Source organism: Thalassophryne amazonica, chromosome 5 (genome assembly GCF_902500255.1).
Source record: "Thalassophryne amazonica chromosome 5, fThaAma1.1, whole genome shotgun sequence".
Classification (NCBI taxonomy): domain Eukaryota; kingdom Metazoa; phylum Chordata; class Actinopteri; order Batrachoidiformes; family Batrachoididae; genus Thalassophryne; species Thalassophryne amazonica.
In genome coordinates, this window is record NC_047107.1 from 128,397,846 (window position 1) to 128,413,762 (window position 15,917).

The following is a 15,917-nucleotide window of genomic DNA, read 5'->3' on the forward strand; positions in this document are numbered from 1 at the left end:
CCACTCCTTCCCAAGGCGTGCTCACAGGCGAATGACATCAGCGACAGGCGTGGAAAAACTCACGCATGCGCACGAGGGTTCAAGCATGTCTGACGTAAAAACATATGAATGAAATCCATATAGTTTTTGAAAAAAATAAAAAGGAACGCTACTTTATTGACAGACCTCGTATAGCTTTAAAATGTGCTTTAACAACATTATGGCTATCTGCATATGAAGCGCGTGTGATTCAGGCGCACTAACTGACGCGATGTCTACTGCTACGAGCACTATACAGCTGATAAATTTAGAGAAAATGATCATCTCTCTTTTAGAAATGTAGCATCTGCCCCGTGGGAAACATGACTAACTTGCTTAGGGCCCTGTCCCACTGGCGTTTAGGAGGATTTGCGTATGGATTGCGCACAAAATTGCCCCATATTCGCCAAACATCCGCAATATCCGTGTAACATGCCTGTATGAGTCGGCCGTCATCCGAACACGCCTGTGATCATCCGCAGAGGCGCACATGTCCGCAGCCAGGATTTTTGAGCTGTTCAAAAATCTGGATGCGGATAGCATCCGCCTTACATACTCCATACATACTCAATTCATACACAATACATACTCTATGCACTGTATATCTGCTGTTAACCACTGATATCCGCAACTGACGGAGATTTGCGGCTTGGCAGCGGACTGGGACAGTGTGTAAAACAGATATATATCGTGCCCATCATGTCCACATCAATCAATTCAATCAATCAATTTTTTTTTTATATAGCGCCAAATCACAACAAACAGTTGCCCCAAGGCGCTTTATATTGTAAGGCAAGGCCATACAATAATGATGTAAAACCCCAACGGTCAAAACGACCCCCTGTGAGCAAGCACTTGGCTACAGTGGGAAGGAAAAACTCCCTTTTAACAGGAAGAAACCTCCAGCAGAACCAGGCTCAGGGAGGGGCAGTCTTCTGCTGGGACTGGTTGGGGCTGAGGGAGAGAACCAGGAAAAAGACATGCTGTGGAGGGGAGCAGAGATCGATCACTAATGATTAAATGCAGAGTGGTGCATACAGAGCAAAAAGAGAAAGAAACAGTGCATCATGGGAACCCCCCAGCAGTCTACGTCTATAGCAGCATAACTAAGGGATGGTTCAGGGTCACCTGATCCAGCCCTAACTATAAGCTTTAGCAAAAAGGAAAGTTTTAAGCCTAATCTTAAAAGTAGAGAGGGTGTCTGTCTCCCTGATCTGAATTGGGAGCTGGTTCCACAGGAGAGGAGCCTGAAAGCTGAAGGCTCTGCCTCCCATTCTACTCTTACAAACCCTAGGAACTACAAGTAAGCCTGCAGTCTGAGAGCGAAGCGCTCTATTGGGGTGATATGGTACTACGAGGTCCCTAAGATAAGATGGGACCTGATTATTCAAAACCTTATAAGTAAGAAGAAGAATTTTAAATTCTATTCTAGAATTAACAGGAAGCCAATGAAGAGAGGCCAATATGGGTGAGATATGCTCTCTCCTTCTAGTCCCCGTCAGCACTCTAGCTGCAGCATTTTGAATTAACTGAAGGCTTTTTAGGGAACTTTTAGGACAACCTGATAATAATGAATTACAATAGTCCAGCCTAGAGGAAATAAATGCATGAATTAGTTTTTCAGCATCACTCTGAGACAAGACCTTTCTGATTTTAGAGATATTGCGTAAATGCAAAAAAGCAGTCCTACATATTTGTTTAATATGCGCTTTGAATGACATATCCTGATCAAAAATGACTCCAAGATTTCTCACAGTATTACTAGAGGTCAGGGTAATGCCATCCAGAGTAAGGATCTGGTTAGACACCATGTTTCTAAGATTTGTGGGGCCAAGAACAATAACTTCAGTTTTATCTGAGTTTAAAAGCAGGAAATTAGAGGTCATCCATGTCTTTATGTCTGTAAGACAATCCTGCAGTTTAGCTAATTGGTGTGTGTCCTCTGGCTTCATGGATAGATAAAGCTGGGTATCATCTGCGTAACAATGAAAATTTAAGCAATACCGTCTAATAATACTGCCTAAGGGAAGCATATATAAAGTGAATAAAATTGGTCCTAGCACAGAACCTTGTGGAACTCCATAATTAACTTTAGTCTGTGAAGAAGATTCCCCATTTACATGAACAAATTGTAATCTATTAGACAAATATGATTCAAACCACCGCAGAGCAGTGCCTTTAATACCTATGGCATGCTCTAATCTCTGTAATAAAATTTTATGGTCAACAGTATCAAAAGCAGCACTGAGGTCTAACAGAACAAGCACAGAGATGAGTCCACTGTCCGAGGCCATAAGAAGATCATTTGTAACCTTCACTAATGCTGTTTCTGTACTATGATGAATTCTAAAACCTGACTGAAACTCTTCAAATAGACCATTCCTCTGCAGATGATCAGTTAGCTGTTTTACAACTACCCTTTCAAGAATTTTTGAGAGAAAAGGAAGGTTGGAGATTGGCCTATAATTAGCTAAGATAGCTGGGTCAAGTGATGGCTTTTTAAGTAATGGTTTAATTACTGCCACCTTAAAAGCCTGTGGTACATAGCCAACTAACAAAGATAGATTGATCATATTTAAGATCGAAGCATTAAATAATGGTAGGGCTTCCTTGAGCAGCCTGGTAGGAATGGGGTCTAATAAACATGTTGATGGTTTGGATGAAGTAACTAATGAAAATAACTCAGACAGAACAATCGGAGAGAAAGAGTCTAACCAAATACCGGCATCACTGAAAGCAGCCAAAGATAATGATACGTCTTTGGGATGGTTATGAGTAATTTTTTCTCTAATAGTTAAAATTTTGTTAGCAAAGAAAGTCATGAACTCATTACTAGTTAAAGATAATGGAATACTCAGCTCAATAGAGCTCTGACTCTTTGTCAGCCTGGCTACAGTGCTGAAAAGAAACCTGGGGTTGTTCTTATTTTCTTCAATTAGTGATGAGTAGGAAGATGTCCTAGCTTTACGGAGGGCTTTTTTATAGAGCAACAGACTCTTTTTCCAGGCTAAGTGAAGATCTTCTAAATTAGTGAGACGCCATTTCCTCTCCAACTTACGGGTTATCTGCTTTAAGCTACGAGTTTGAGAGTTATACCATGGAGTCAGACACTTCTGATTTAAAGCTCTCTTTTTCAGAGGAGCTACAGCATCCAAAGTTGTCTTCAATGAGGATGTAAAACTATTGACGAGATACTCTATCTCCCTTACAGAGTTTAGGTAGCTACTCTGCACTGTGTTGTTATATGGCATTAGAGAACATAAAGAAGGAATCATATCCTTAAACCTAGTTACAGCGCTTTCTGAAAGACTTCTAGTGTAATGAAACTTATTCCCTACTGCTGGGTAGTCCATCAGAGTAAATGTAAATGTTATTAAAAAATGATCAGATCAGACAGAAGGGAGTTTTCAGGGAATACTGTTAAGTCTTCTATTTCCATACCATAAGTCAGAACAAGATCTAAGATATGATTAAAGTGGTGGGTGGACTCATTTACTTTTTGAGCAAAGCCAATAGAGTCTAATAATAGATTAAATGCAGTGTTGAGGCTGTCATTCTCAGCATCTGTGTGGATGTTAAAATCGCCCACTATAATTATCTTATCTGAGCTAAGCACTAAGTCAGACAAAAGGTCTGAAAATTCACAGAGAAACTCACAGTAACGACCAGGTGGACGATAGATAATAACAAATAAAACTGGTTTTTGGGACTTCCAATTTGGATGGACAAGACTAAGAGACAAGCTTTCAAATGAATTAAAGCTCTGTCTGGGTTTTTGATTAATTAATAAGCTGGAATGGAAGATTGCTGCTAATCCACCGCCCCGGCCCGTGCTACGAGCATTCTGACAGTTAGTGTGACTCGGGGGTGTTGACTCATTTAAACTAACATATTCATCCTGCTGTAACCAGGTTTCTGTAAGGCAGAATAAATCAATATGTTGATCAATTATTATATCATTTACCAACAGGGACTTAGAAGAGAGAGACCTAATGTTTAATAGACCACATTTAACTGTTTTAGTCTGTGGTGCAGTAGAAGGTGCTATATTATTTTTTCTTTTTGAATTTTTATGCTTAAATAGATTTTTGCTGGTTATTGGTAGTCTGGGAGCAGGCACCGTCTCTACGGGGATGGGGTAATGAGGGGATGGCAGGGGGAGAGAAGCTGCAGAGAGGTGTGTAAGACTACAACTCTGCTTCCTGGTCCCAACCCTGGATAGTCACGGTTTGGAGGATTTAAGAAAATTAGCCAGATTTCTAGAAATGAGAGCTGCTCCATCCAAAGTGGGATGGATGCCGTCTCTCCTAACAAGACCAGGTTTTCCCCAGAAGCTTTGCCAATTATCTATGAAGCCCACCTCATTTTTTGGACACCACTCAGACAGCCAGCAATTCAAGGAGAACATGCGGCTAAACATGTCACTCCCGGTCTGATTGGGGAGGGGCCCAGAGAAAACTACAGAGTCCGACATTGTTTTTGCAAAGTTACACACCGATTTAATGTTAATTTTAGTGACCTCCGATTGGCGTAACCGGGTGTCATTACTGCCGACGTGAATTACAATCTTACCAAATTTACGCTTAGCCTTAACCAGCAGTTTCAAATTTCCTTCAATGTCGCCTGCTCTGGCCCCCGGAAGACAACTGACTATGGTTGCTGGTGTCGCTAACTTCACATTTCTCAAAACAGAGTCGCCAATAACCAGAGTTTGATCCTCGGCGGGTGTGTCGTCGAGTGGGGAAAAACGGTTAGAAATGTGAACGGGTTGGCGGTGTACACGGGGCTTCTGTTTAGGGCTACGCTTCCTCCTCACAGTCACCCAGTCAGCCTGCTTTCCCGGCTGCTCGGGATCTGCCAGGGGGGAACTAACGGCGGCTAAGCTACCTTGGTCCGCACCGACTACAGGGGCCTGGCTAGCTGTAGAATTTTCCACGGTGCGGAGCCGAGTCTCCAATTCGCCCAGCCTGGCCTCCAAAGCTACGAATAAGCTACACTTATTACAAGTACCATTACTGCTAAAGGAGGCCGAGGAATAACTAAACATTTCACACCCAGAGCAGAAAAGTGCGGGAGAGACAGGAGAAGCCGCCATGCTAAATCGGCTAAGAGCTAGTAGCTACGCTAAGCTAGCGGATTCCTAAAAACACGCAAAGTGAATAATGTGTAAATAATTTAGAGGTGATTCAGCAGAATGAGTGCTTTAGTTAAGGCACGTAAAGATTACACTGGGAAACAAATCGTAATCTAGATAACTAGATCAATCTAACTGCGCAGATTAAACAGCTAACAGATACAGAAAAACACAGCTGTGCTCCGGAACAGGAAGTGATACAATACCGCAGTGAGAGCCAACCACCAGTAGAGGCAAGCAAGCTCTACTGGTGGTTGAGCTTCATCACAAACTAAAATATGCTGTAGCGACTGCATACAGATTGGCCACAAATAAAGCATTTTTATTACATCTGCTTTGCAGCCGATTTGCGGACAATCTGTGAATGCATAACAAACACGTCACGTAAACCCAAAGTACTATATGTGGCAGAAAGTGACATACCTGCCAGTCAGTGCCGGTCCGGCTGTGTAGATCCACAAAGACGTAATAGCTGCTGCAATCGAGGACTTTTATTTAACACCAACAAAGAGTTGCTGTTTAGCCACAACTCATTCAAAAAAAAAAAACACCGTCTCACACCCCGAGCAGCTTCCCCCCTCCCGCTCCCCAAACTCATGAAGAGTTAACCCTCGCATGACAAAATGAACATTAACTCTGTGATCAACTTGTTCAAGTCCATCAAATGCTCCAGAGGCTGTACTGCTGGTGTGATGCCGACGGCCTGAGTGCGCTTATTTTATTTCCGCAATGCAGATGCCGTGCACATGCAACACGTACGCGATGCATTCATAATACACCGTAATAGTGCCGTGATAATCTCAACGTGTCGGATCAGTTTCCTCACTACATGCGTTATATAACTGTGATTGTTCATCATATATTCACTATATATTATTAATATATCTGTAATTCATACTGGGATATTTGTCATCTTGGGCCATTTTTTGTTGCGGACGATAACGAACGCCCGCAATTTGTATACTCAATTCATGCACAATTAATCCTCTCCTCAGTGGGACAGGGCCCTTAGGGAGAAACGTGGCTGGAATAAGGTCCGGAACTCCAAATCCTCAATACTTGGCCCAGATTCACCAACAAAGTGCTTGGAATAGATGTATTTGTCCTTCTTGACATGTTTGTGGGAGAAATTTGGTCAACCACAAGCACAACTCGAGTCCACCATTTGTACTTGTATTTGTAAAATGAGGTGGGCTTCATAGATAATTGGCAAAGCTTCTGGGGAAAACCTGGTCTTGTTAGGAGAGACGGCATCCATCCCACTTTGGATGGAGCAGCTCTCATTTCTAGAAATCTGGCCAATTTTATTAAACCCTCCAAACTGTGACTATCCAGGGTTGGGACCAGGAAGCAGAGTTGTAGTCTTACACACCTCTCTGCAGCTTCTCTCCCCCTGCCATCCCCCCCCCCAATACCCCATCCCAGTAGAGACGGTGCCTGCTCCCAGACCACCAACAACCAGTAAAAATCTATTTAAGCATTAAAATTCAAAAAGAAAAAATAATATAGCACCTTCAACTGCACCACAGACTAAAACAGTTAAATGTGGTCTATTAAACATTAGGTCTCTCTCTTCTAAGTCCCTGTTGGTAAATGATATAATAATTGATCAACATATTGATTTATTCTGCCTTACAGAAACCTGGTTACAGCAGGATGAATATGTTAGTTTAAATGAGTCAACACCCCCGAGTCACACTAACTGCCAGAACGCTCGTAGCACAGGTCGAGGAGGAGGATTAGCAGCAATCTTCCACTCCAGCTTATTAATTAATCAAAAACCCAGACAGAGCTTTAATTCATTTGAAAGCTTGACTCTTAGTCTTGTCCATCCAAATTGGAAGTCCCAAAAACCAGTTTTATTTGTTGTTATCTATCGTCCACCTGGTCGTTACTGTGAGTTTCTCTGTGAATTTTCAGACCTTTTGTCTGACTTAGTGCTTAGCTCAGATAAGATAATTATAGTGGGCGATTTTAACATCAATCAATCAATCAATCAACTTTTTTCTTGTATAGCGCCAAATCACAACAAACAGTTGCCCCAAGGCGCTCCACATTGCAAGGCAAGGCCATACAATAATTATGAAACACAGTCTACGTCTAAAGCAACATAACCAAGGGATGGTCCAGGGTCACCCGATCCAGCCCTAACTATAAGCCTTAGCGAAAAGGAAGTTTTAAGCCTAATCTTAAAAGTAGAGAGGGTATCTGTCTCCCTGATCTGAATTGGGAGCTGGTTCCACAGGAGAGGAGCCTGAAAGCTGAAGGCTCTGCCTCCCATTCTACTCTTACAAACCCTAGGAACTACAAGTAAGCCCGCAGTCTGAGAGCGAAGCGCTCTAATGGGGTAATATGGTACTACGAGGTCCCTAAGATAAGATGGGACCTGATTATTCAAAACCTTATAAGTAAGAAGAACATCCACACAGATGCTGAGAATGACAGCCTCAACACTGCATTTAATCTATTATTAGACTCTATTGGCTTTGCTCAAAATGTAAATGAGTCCACCAACCACTTTAACCATACCTTAGATCTTGTTCTGACTTATGGTATGGAAATTGAAGACTTAACAGTACTCCCTGAAAACCCCCTTCTGTCTGATCATTTCTTAATAACATTTACATTTACTCTGATGGACTACCCAGCAGTGGGGAATAAGTTTCATTACAGTAGAAGTCTTTCAGAAAGCGCTGTAACTAGGTTTAAGGATATGATTCCTTCTTTATGTTCTCCAATGCCATATACCAACACAGTGCAGAGTAGTGAGATAGATTATCTCGTCAGTAGTTTTATATCCTCACTGAGGACAACTTTGGATGCTGTAGCTCCTCTGAAAAAGAGAGCCTTAAATCAGAAGTGCCTGACTCCGTGGTATAACTCACAAACTCGCAGCTTAAAGCAGATAACCCGTAAGTTGGAGAGGAAATGGCGTCTCACTAATTTAGAAGATCTTCACTTAGCCTCCGTAAAGCTAGGACATCTTACTACTCATCACTAATTGAAGAAAATAAGAACAACCCCAGGTTTCTTTTCAGCACTGTAGCCAGGCTGACAAAGAGTCAGAGCTCTATTGAGCTGAGTATTCCTTTAACTTTAACTAGTAATGACTTCATGACTTCTTTGCTAATAAAATTTTAACTATTAGAGAAAAAATTACTCATAACCATCCCAAAGACATATCGTTCTCTTTGGCTGCTTTCAGTGATGCCGGTATTTGGTTAGACTCTTTCTCTCCGATTGTTCTGTCTGAGTTATTTTCATTAGTTACTTCCTCCAAACCATCAACATGTCTATTAGACCCCATTCCTACCAGGCTGCTCAAGGAAGCCCTACCATTAATTAATGCTTCGATCTTAAATATTATCAATCTGTCTTTATTAGTTGGCTATGTACCACAGGCTTTTAAGGTGGCAGTAATTAAACCATTACTTAAAAAGCCATCACTTGACCCAGCTATCTTGGCTAATTATAGGCCAATCTCCAACCTTCCTTTTCTCTCAAAAATTCTTGAAAGGGTAGTTGTAAAACAGCTAACTGATCATCTGCAGAGGAATGGTCTATTTGAAGAGTTTCAGTCAGGGTTTAGAATTCATCATAGTATAGAAACAGCATTAGTGAAGGTTACAAATGATCTTCTTATGGCGTCAGACAGTGGACTCATCTCTGTGCTTGTTCTGTTAGACCTCAGTGCTGCTTTTGATACTGTTGACCATAAAATTTTATTACAGAGATTACAGCATGCCATAGGTATTAATGGCACTGCGCTGCGGTGGTTTGAATCATATTTATCTAATAGATTACAATTTGTTCATGTAAATGGGGAATCTTCTTCACAGACTAAGGTTAATTATGGAGTTCCACAAGGTTCTGTGCTAGGACCAATTTTATTCACTTTATACATGCTTCCCTTAGGCAGTATTATTAGACGGCATTGCTTAAATTTTCATTGTTACGCAGATGATACCCAGCTTTATCTATCCATGAAGCCAGAGGACACACACCAATTAGCTAAACTGCAGGACTGTCTTACAGACATAAAGACATGGATGACCTCTAATTTCCTGCTTTTAAACTCATAAAACTGAAGTTATTGTACTTGGCCCCACAAATCTTAGAAACATGGTGTCTAACCAGATCCTTACTCTGGATGGCGTTACCCTGACCTCTAGTAATACTGTGAGAAATCTTGGAGTAATTTTTGATCAGGATATGTCATTCAATGTGCATATTAAACAAATATGTAGGACTGCTTTTTTTGCATTTGCGCAATATCTCTGAAATTAGAAAGGTCTTGTCTCAGAGTGATGCTGAAAAACTAATTCATGCATTTATTTCCTCTAGGCTGGACTATTGTAATTCATTATTATCAGGTTGTCCTAAAAGTTCCCTGAAAAGCCTTCAGTTAATTCAAAATGCTGCAGCTAGAGTACTGACAGGGACTAGAAGGAGAGAGCATATCTCACCCATACTGGCCTCTCTTCATTGGCTTCCTGTTAATTCTAGAATAGAATTTAAAATTCTTCTTCTTACTTATAAGGTTTTGAATAATCAGGTCCCATCTTATCTTAGGGACCTCATAGTACCATATCACCCCAATAGAGCGCTTCGCTCTCAGACTGCAGGCTTACTTGTAGTTCCTAGGGTTTGAGTAGAATGGGAGGCAGAGCCTTCAGCTTTCAGGCTCCTCTCCTCTGGAACCAGCTCCCAATTCGGATCAGGGAGACAGACACCCTCTCTACTTTTAAGATTAGGCTTAAAACTTTCCTTTTTGCTAAAGCTTATAGTTAGGGCTGGATCAGGTGACCCTGAACCATCCCTTAGTTATGCTGCTATAGACGTAGACTGCTGGGGGGTTCCCATGATGCACTGAGTGTTTCTTCTCTTTTTGCTCTGTATGCACCACTCTGCATTTAATCATTAGTGATCGATCTCTGCTCCCCTCCACAGCATGTCTTTTTCCTGGTTCTCTCCCTCAGCCCCAACTAGTCCCAGCAGAACACTGCCCCTCCCTGAGCCTGGTTCTGCTGGAGGTTTCTTCCTGTTAAAAGGGAGTTTTTCCTTCCCGCTGTCGCCAAGTGCTTGCTCACAGGGGGTCGTTTTGACCGTTGGGGTTTTTCCGTAATTATTGTATGGCTTTGCCTTACAATATAAAGTGCCTTGGGGCAATGGTTTGTTGTGATTTGGCGCTATATAAATAAAATTGATTTGATTTGATTTACTTCTCAGTGGTTTCAAGGATGAGATAAGGTTTACTCCTTCCATGTAATCCTTTGCAGGTATCTTGAATCGCTCCGAGTCCGACACAGGTCACAGCTACGGTGCTTTGTTGCCACCATTTTTGGTTTGAAGGGCTACTCCGTGGAAAATAAAATGAAAAAGCCAACTTGGTCCTTTTAGACGGAGGGAAAAGTTCAGTGCAGGCTTCGCCTCCTTCAGCCATGATGCAGAGCTAGCTAACGTTAGCTGCCTGCTTGTAAACAAAGACAGAGGTGCACCAGCGGCTGCCTCCACTCTGCCTATCAAGAATTCTCATAACCCGCTCATACCGTAGTGACGGTATAACGGAACGTTTTAGTGGTTTTGATACCGTGGCTTTTTCATATCGCAGTATACTGTGAAACTGGTTTTCAGCCCATGTCTACTTGTGATTGACATTTTTAAATGGCTTTGAGAGGAGTTAAGAAGCAGACTTGCCACTTCTGAAAAGCAGCGAAACAATGAACCAACGAAGCAGTGGGTCGGAGCACTGCTTTGTTGGTTAAAGCTTCAAAGCAGAGCCACTGCAGAAGCGGTTAATTACAGACCCACTGCAGGGTCTGCAATCAACATCAAGAAATGATCATTTTCCCGACAAACACCCTCAAAATCAATGGCCACTCTGAAGAACCAATAAGGGAATCGTTAAGCAAAAAGGCTTTTGATGTTGGTGGACCGAATCATTTCTTAATGATTCTTGAAAAGAACCTGTTCTCGATACCCATCCCTATCAACGGTACATTGTTAGCAACTGATCGCATGGCTTTGTCCAAATTGGACAAGTGCTAATTTATGGCCCGGTCACACGGCATACGACGATTCCTGAATGAAGGGAAAAAGTAAAAAAAGTCACAAATCGCTGCGAAAAAGTGGACGAACGAGCTTTATCACCAAATAGCCTGCGAATCAAGAGCGCAGAAGGGACAAAAGAGGAACAAAACGAAACCGAAGCTAACGCTGATCTCAACACTTTAAATGAAACGCACCTGAAACCACTGGTGGAGCAGTGTGTGTCTGCATCTCTGTGTTCCAGGACTCGGCGCTGGGACGGAGCTCAGCTGCAAACAGAAGCGTGTGATCCGACCCATTGTAGAGATTTGTGCGCATGTCAGTGGATCCACCTGCTCTGGTTCCTCATCCAGAACAAAAGAGGGATCATCTCCTTCATCGTCAGAATCTTCACTGTCTGGTTGAGACTCTTGATGACACGCTGGGCGCTCCGTCTTGCTCCAATAAAAAAAAAAAACCTGAAGCGCTTGTTCAACATTCATAAGACGCCTCATTTTTACAAAAAAAAAAAAAAAAACACCACCACAGTAACCACACACACTAAATACACCACCAAAAATACAACCCCTGGCAAAAATTATGGAATCACCGGCCTCGGAGGATGTTCATTCAGTTGTTTAATTTTGTAGAAAAAAAGCAGATCACAGACATGACACAAAACTAAAGTCATTTCAAATGGCAACTTTCTGGCTTTAAGAAAAACTATAAGAAATCAAGAAAAAAAAGATTGTGGCAGTCAGTAACGGTTACTTTTTTAGACCAAGCAGGGGAAAAAAATATGGAATCACCCTGTAAATTTTCATCCCCAAAACTAACACCTGCATCATATCAGATCTGCTCATTAGTCTGCATCTAAAAAGGAGTGATCACACCTTGGAGAGCTGTTGCACCAAGTGGACTGACATGAATCATGGCTCCAACACGAGAGATGTCAATTAAAACAAAGGAGAGGATTATCAAACTCTTAAAAGAGAGTAAATCATCACGCAATGTTGCAAAAGATGTTGGTTGTTCACAGTCAGCTGTGTCTAAACTCTGGACCAAATACAAACAACATGTTAAAGGCAAACATACTGGTAGACCAAGGAAGACATCAAAGCGTCAAGACAGAAAACTTAAAGCAATATGTCTCAAAATCGAAAAATGTACAACAAAGAAATGAGGAACGAATGTGACCGAACTGTAAGAAACCGCCTAAAGGAAATGGGATTTACATACAGAAAAGCTAAACGAAAGGCATCATTAACACCTAAACAGAAAAAAACAAGGTTACAATGGGCTAAGGAAAAGCAACTGTGGATGACTGGATGAAAGTCATATTCAGTGATGAATCTCGAATCTGCATTGGGCAAGGTGATGATGCTGGAACTTTTGTTTGGTGCCTTTCGAATGAGATTTATAAAGATGACTGCCTGAAGAGAACATGTAAATTTCCACAGTCATTGATGATATGGGGCTGCATGTCAGGTAAAGGCACTGGGGAGATGGCTGTCATTACATCATCAATAAATGCACAAGTTTATGTTGATATTTTGGACAATTGAAAGGATGTTTGGGGATGATGAAATCATTTTTCAAGATGATAATGCATCTTGCCATAGAGCAAAAACTGCAAAAACATTCCTTGCAAAAAGACACACAGGGTCAATGTCATGGCATAGGGTCAATGTCAATGAGCAGATCTGATTTGATGCAGGTGTTAATTTGGGGGATGAAAATTTACAGGGTGATTCCATAATTTTTTCCTCAGAATTGAGTGATTCCATATTTTTTTACTCTGCTTGGTCTAAAAAAGTAACCGTTACTGACTGCCACAATTATTTTTCCTGATTTCTTATAGTGTTTCTTAAAGCCAGAAAGTTGCCATTTGAAATGACTTTAGTTTTGTGTCATGTCTGTGATCTGCTTTTTTTCTACAAAATTAAACAACTGAATGAACATCCTCTGAGGCCTCCATAATTTTTGCCAGGGGTTGTAATACACACTGCAAACACGCTAAATATTTCTCACATCTCTCAAATACCAAACTCTAATCGCTGTCTGTACACCCGAAATGAGCACGTACGAGACAGAGAGAACGAGAGAGAGAGAGAGAGAGAGAGAGCGCTGTCTCTCTCTTTGTCTTTTTTTTTCAAAACCCTGCTGTTTCTTATCACCTCACACACACACAGGCACTCTGTAGGTGGCTCAGACTCATGCACGTGCTTTACCTTCTCTCCAGCTGATCACAGTGGTTTAAACAAGGCTGATCACAAAGCCCTCCTGCTGCGAACAAATACGCAGTGATCAAGGATCACTTCCTCAAACTTTGAACTGTCAGACGCTGGCAGGGCCAGCAGGCATTTCTCTCTGCACGGACTGGAGGATAGCAAGTCCTTCAGAGCTCATGCACAGAATGCCGCAGCTCCAGATGGACGTTTTGTGCAGCAACTGTCTCCTCATGTGCGCGCAGTACTGGCCAACACCACGATCACAGACTGCCGTGCGCTGGCGGAGAGGCTGACAAATTCTTCCTGGCTGGCCAGCACCACGACATGACCAGCAGCACTCGCCACGTCATATGCAGCGGCAGAAGCCCCACACCAACACCATCGCGGAGGAGCTGCATGTTCTCCACAAAAGCGCTCACAACACAGCTTCTGTACTGTTCTGTACTCTGTGTGATTATGGGCATGATTTTCGCAAAGATAACAAATCTAAAAATTGCAACATTTGTCAGGATTTACTGCTCTGAGATACTAGCCTTAGGTCACTGATTGTCAAAATCCAGCCCCTCATCCGTGTCACGACACCTGGGTAACAGATCAAGTAGGGGATTGCCTGTTAGGGCAAAATACATTCCCCGTGGGCAAAATACATTCCCCGTGGTCACTATGGTAGCAATGAAAACCCAATACGAGACAACTAATGGGGTTCTGATGAACAAAGTAGTCCTCAACAGCAGATCAGGTGAAGGAGGTGATGGTCTGTAATCTTACAGTTGTGAAAGCAGATGAAGGCTGCAGCAAATCCTTAGATCCCGATCATCCAGGTTTTCCCAGCCATCGGACCAGACTAAGGATCTGTCAAGGACCTTGTGTTTGTCGGCATGCAACAACACACCCACTTTACAAACCCATGCAGAGGTGTCTCTAGACCAACTCAACCAAGAGACAGTCTTCTTCGCCACTGAGGGATTGCCATGACAAAGTCACTGTTAACGTCCAAATCTCAGGCTTAACTCTTGATCCATGACAATCACAGACTCAACTATGATTCCTCACTCAGCTTCTCAAGTGCAGCAATCAGGGAATCCATTGATCCCGCAAAGATCACAGTGTCATCTGCAAAGTCAAGGCCCGTAAACCTTTTTTTTCTCACCAACAAAACCTTGTCGTAACCTTCTACAATGCTATGAAACACCCAATCCACACAAGCACTGAACAGTGGCGGACCCAGAACACATCCCTGAGGAACACCAGTTTTCAAAAAGTCAGAGACTGTGTCCCCACTTCCACAGAGCACTCGCAGTACCTGTGCATAAAGTGCATCCGGTGTCCAAGATCTTGCTGGGGATCCAAAGGCTTCAGAGAGCAGATCAGAACAACTGACTGTGAAAATCAATACAAACCACAAAGAAATGCTACAGGAAGTCCCAGAATAAAAGTCTGTCACAGTACAAATCCACTGTGGACAGACCAAATCGGATAGTTAAAACAGCTGCACAATGTAAACCATATGACATTATTTATTCATAAATGTATTTTTTGAATGTGTGTAATAAATACATTATTTATTTACTTGAAGATGCAAAAAATATATTTAAGCACTGTTAAGAAAACAGATTTTAAACTGATGCAATCCAACTTAAAAATGAGTTTAAACTGACTGATTTTAAACTATTTTCCACAGAAGATAAAGTGGCTTCAAAGATACTATAATCTGGATGTGTGAACCACTAAAACCGGTTTGAAAGCGGATTCAAAGTGCCGAGTGGAGATCAGAGTTTAATGTGCGGGCTGTGTACGTGGAATGTGAAGTTTTGTCTCTGAGGACAAAGTAAAGACCAAAGTTTGGAGAAATCATCCGAATGAGGTTTAAATCAGAGGATTGGTGGTTTGAGTCTCTGATCCGGATTCCAGCTGTCATCAGGCCTCAAAACTCTCAGATCCACCAAACTAACCTGTCCGCGGTCCCGATCCCGATCCACAGCCGTTCTGGCTTCACTTCGGTCCGGACGGGTTTCAGGAGGCCCAGCGGGTCATTGTGGACGAAAATAACGGAGACACCTCCTCCTCTGGACTCCTTCTTCAGCTCCTTTTACTCCTTCTTCGGCTCCTTCATCGATGTTTTACAAGAAAAAAACATCCAGTGCCTGAAGACGAAAAAAAAAAAAGTTTCTGTATTTACATCACATCCCGTTTCCGAGGAGCAGGAGGAGGAGCAGGAGGAGGAGGAGCAGGAGGAGGAGGAGAACACCGCCGGGGACCCGCGCGCTTACGTGAAGTCACCGGAAGTGAATTATCCGCCATGTTGTCTCACCCAAAACCAAAAACATTTTTTTCTGCCACAAACAATATTGGAAGCAAGTTATTTCAGTTTCAAACTTTTTTTCTTTCATTCTTGCATGGGGTCGCCACAGAAAGTTCCTCCTTCAGACAAAGTTTCCCTCCAGTACCATACTGTTTATATTTCTTAAACATTAGTAGAAATGAAGTCCAAAACATTCAATGAGTTG

At 42.2% G+C, this 15,917-nt stretch overlaps 1 protein-coding gene across 1 annotated transcript in view; it reads right to left on the reverse strand.

Moving 5' to 3' along the window:
* LOC117511316 (discoidin domain-containing receptor 2-like) overlaps positions 1-15,614 on the reverse strand; it is a 126,897-nt gene extending 111,283 nt beyond the window's left edge. Inside the window, 1 exon segment of the mRNA XM_034171343.1 lies at positions 15,363-15,614. The gene's annotated coding sequence lies outside the window, so the exon portion shown is untranslated.
* Between the last annotated feature and the right edge of the window lie 303 nt (positions 15,615-15,917).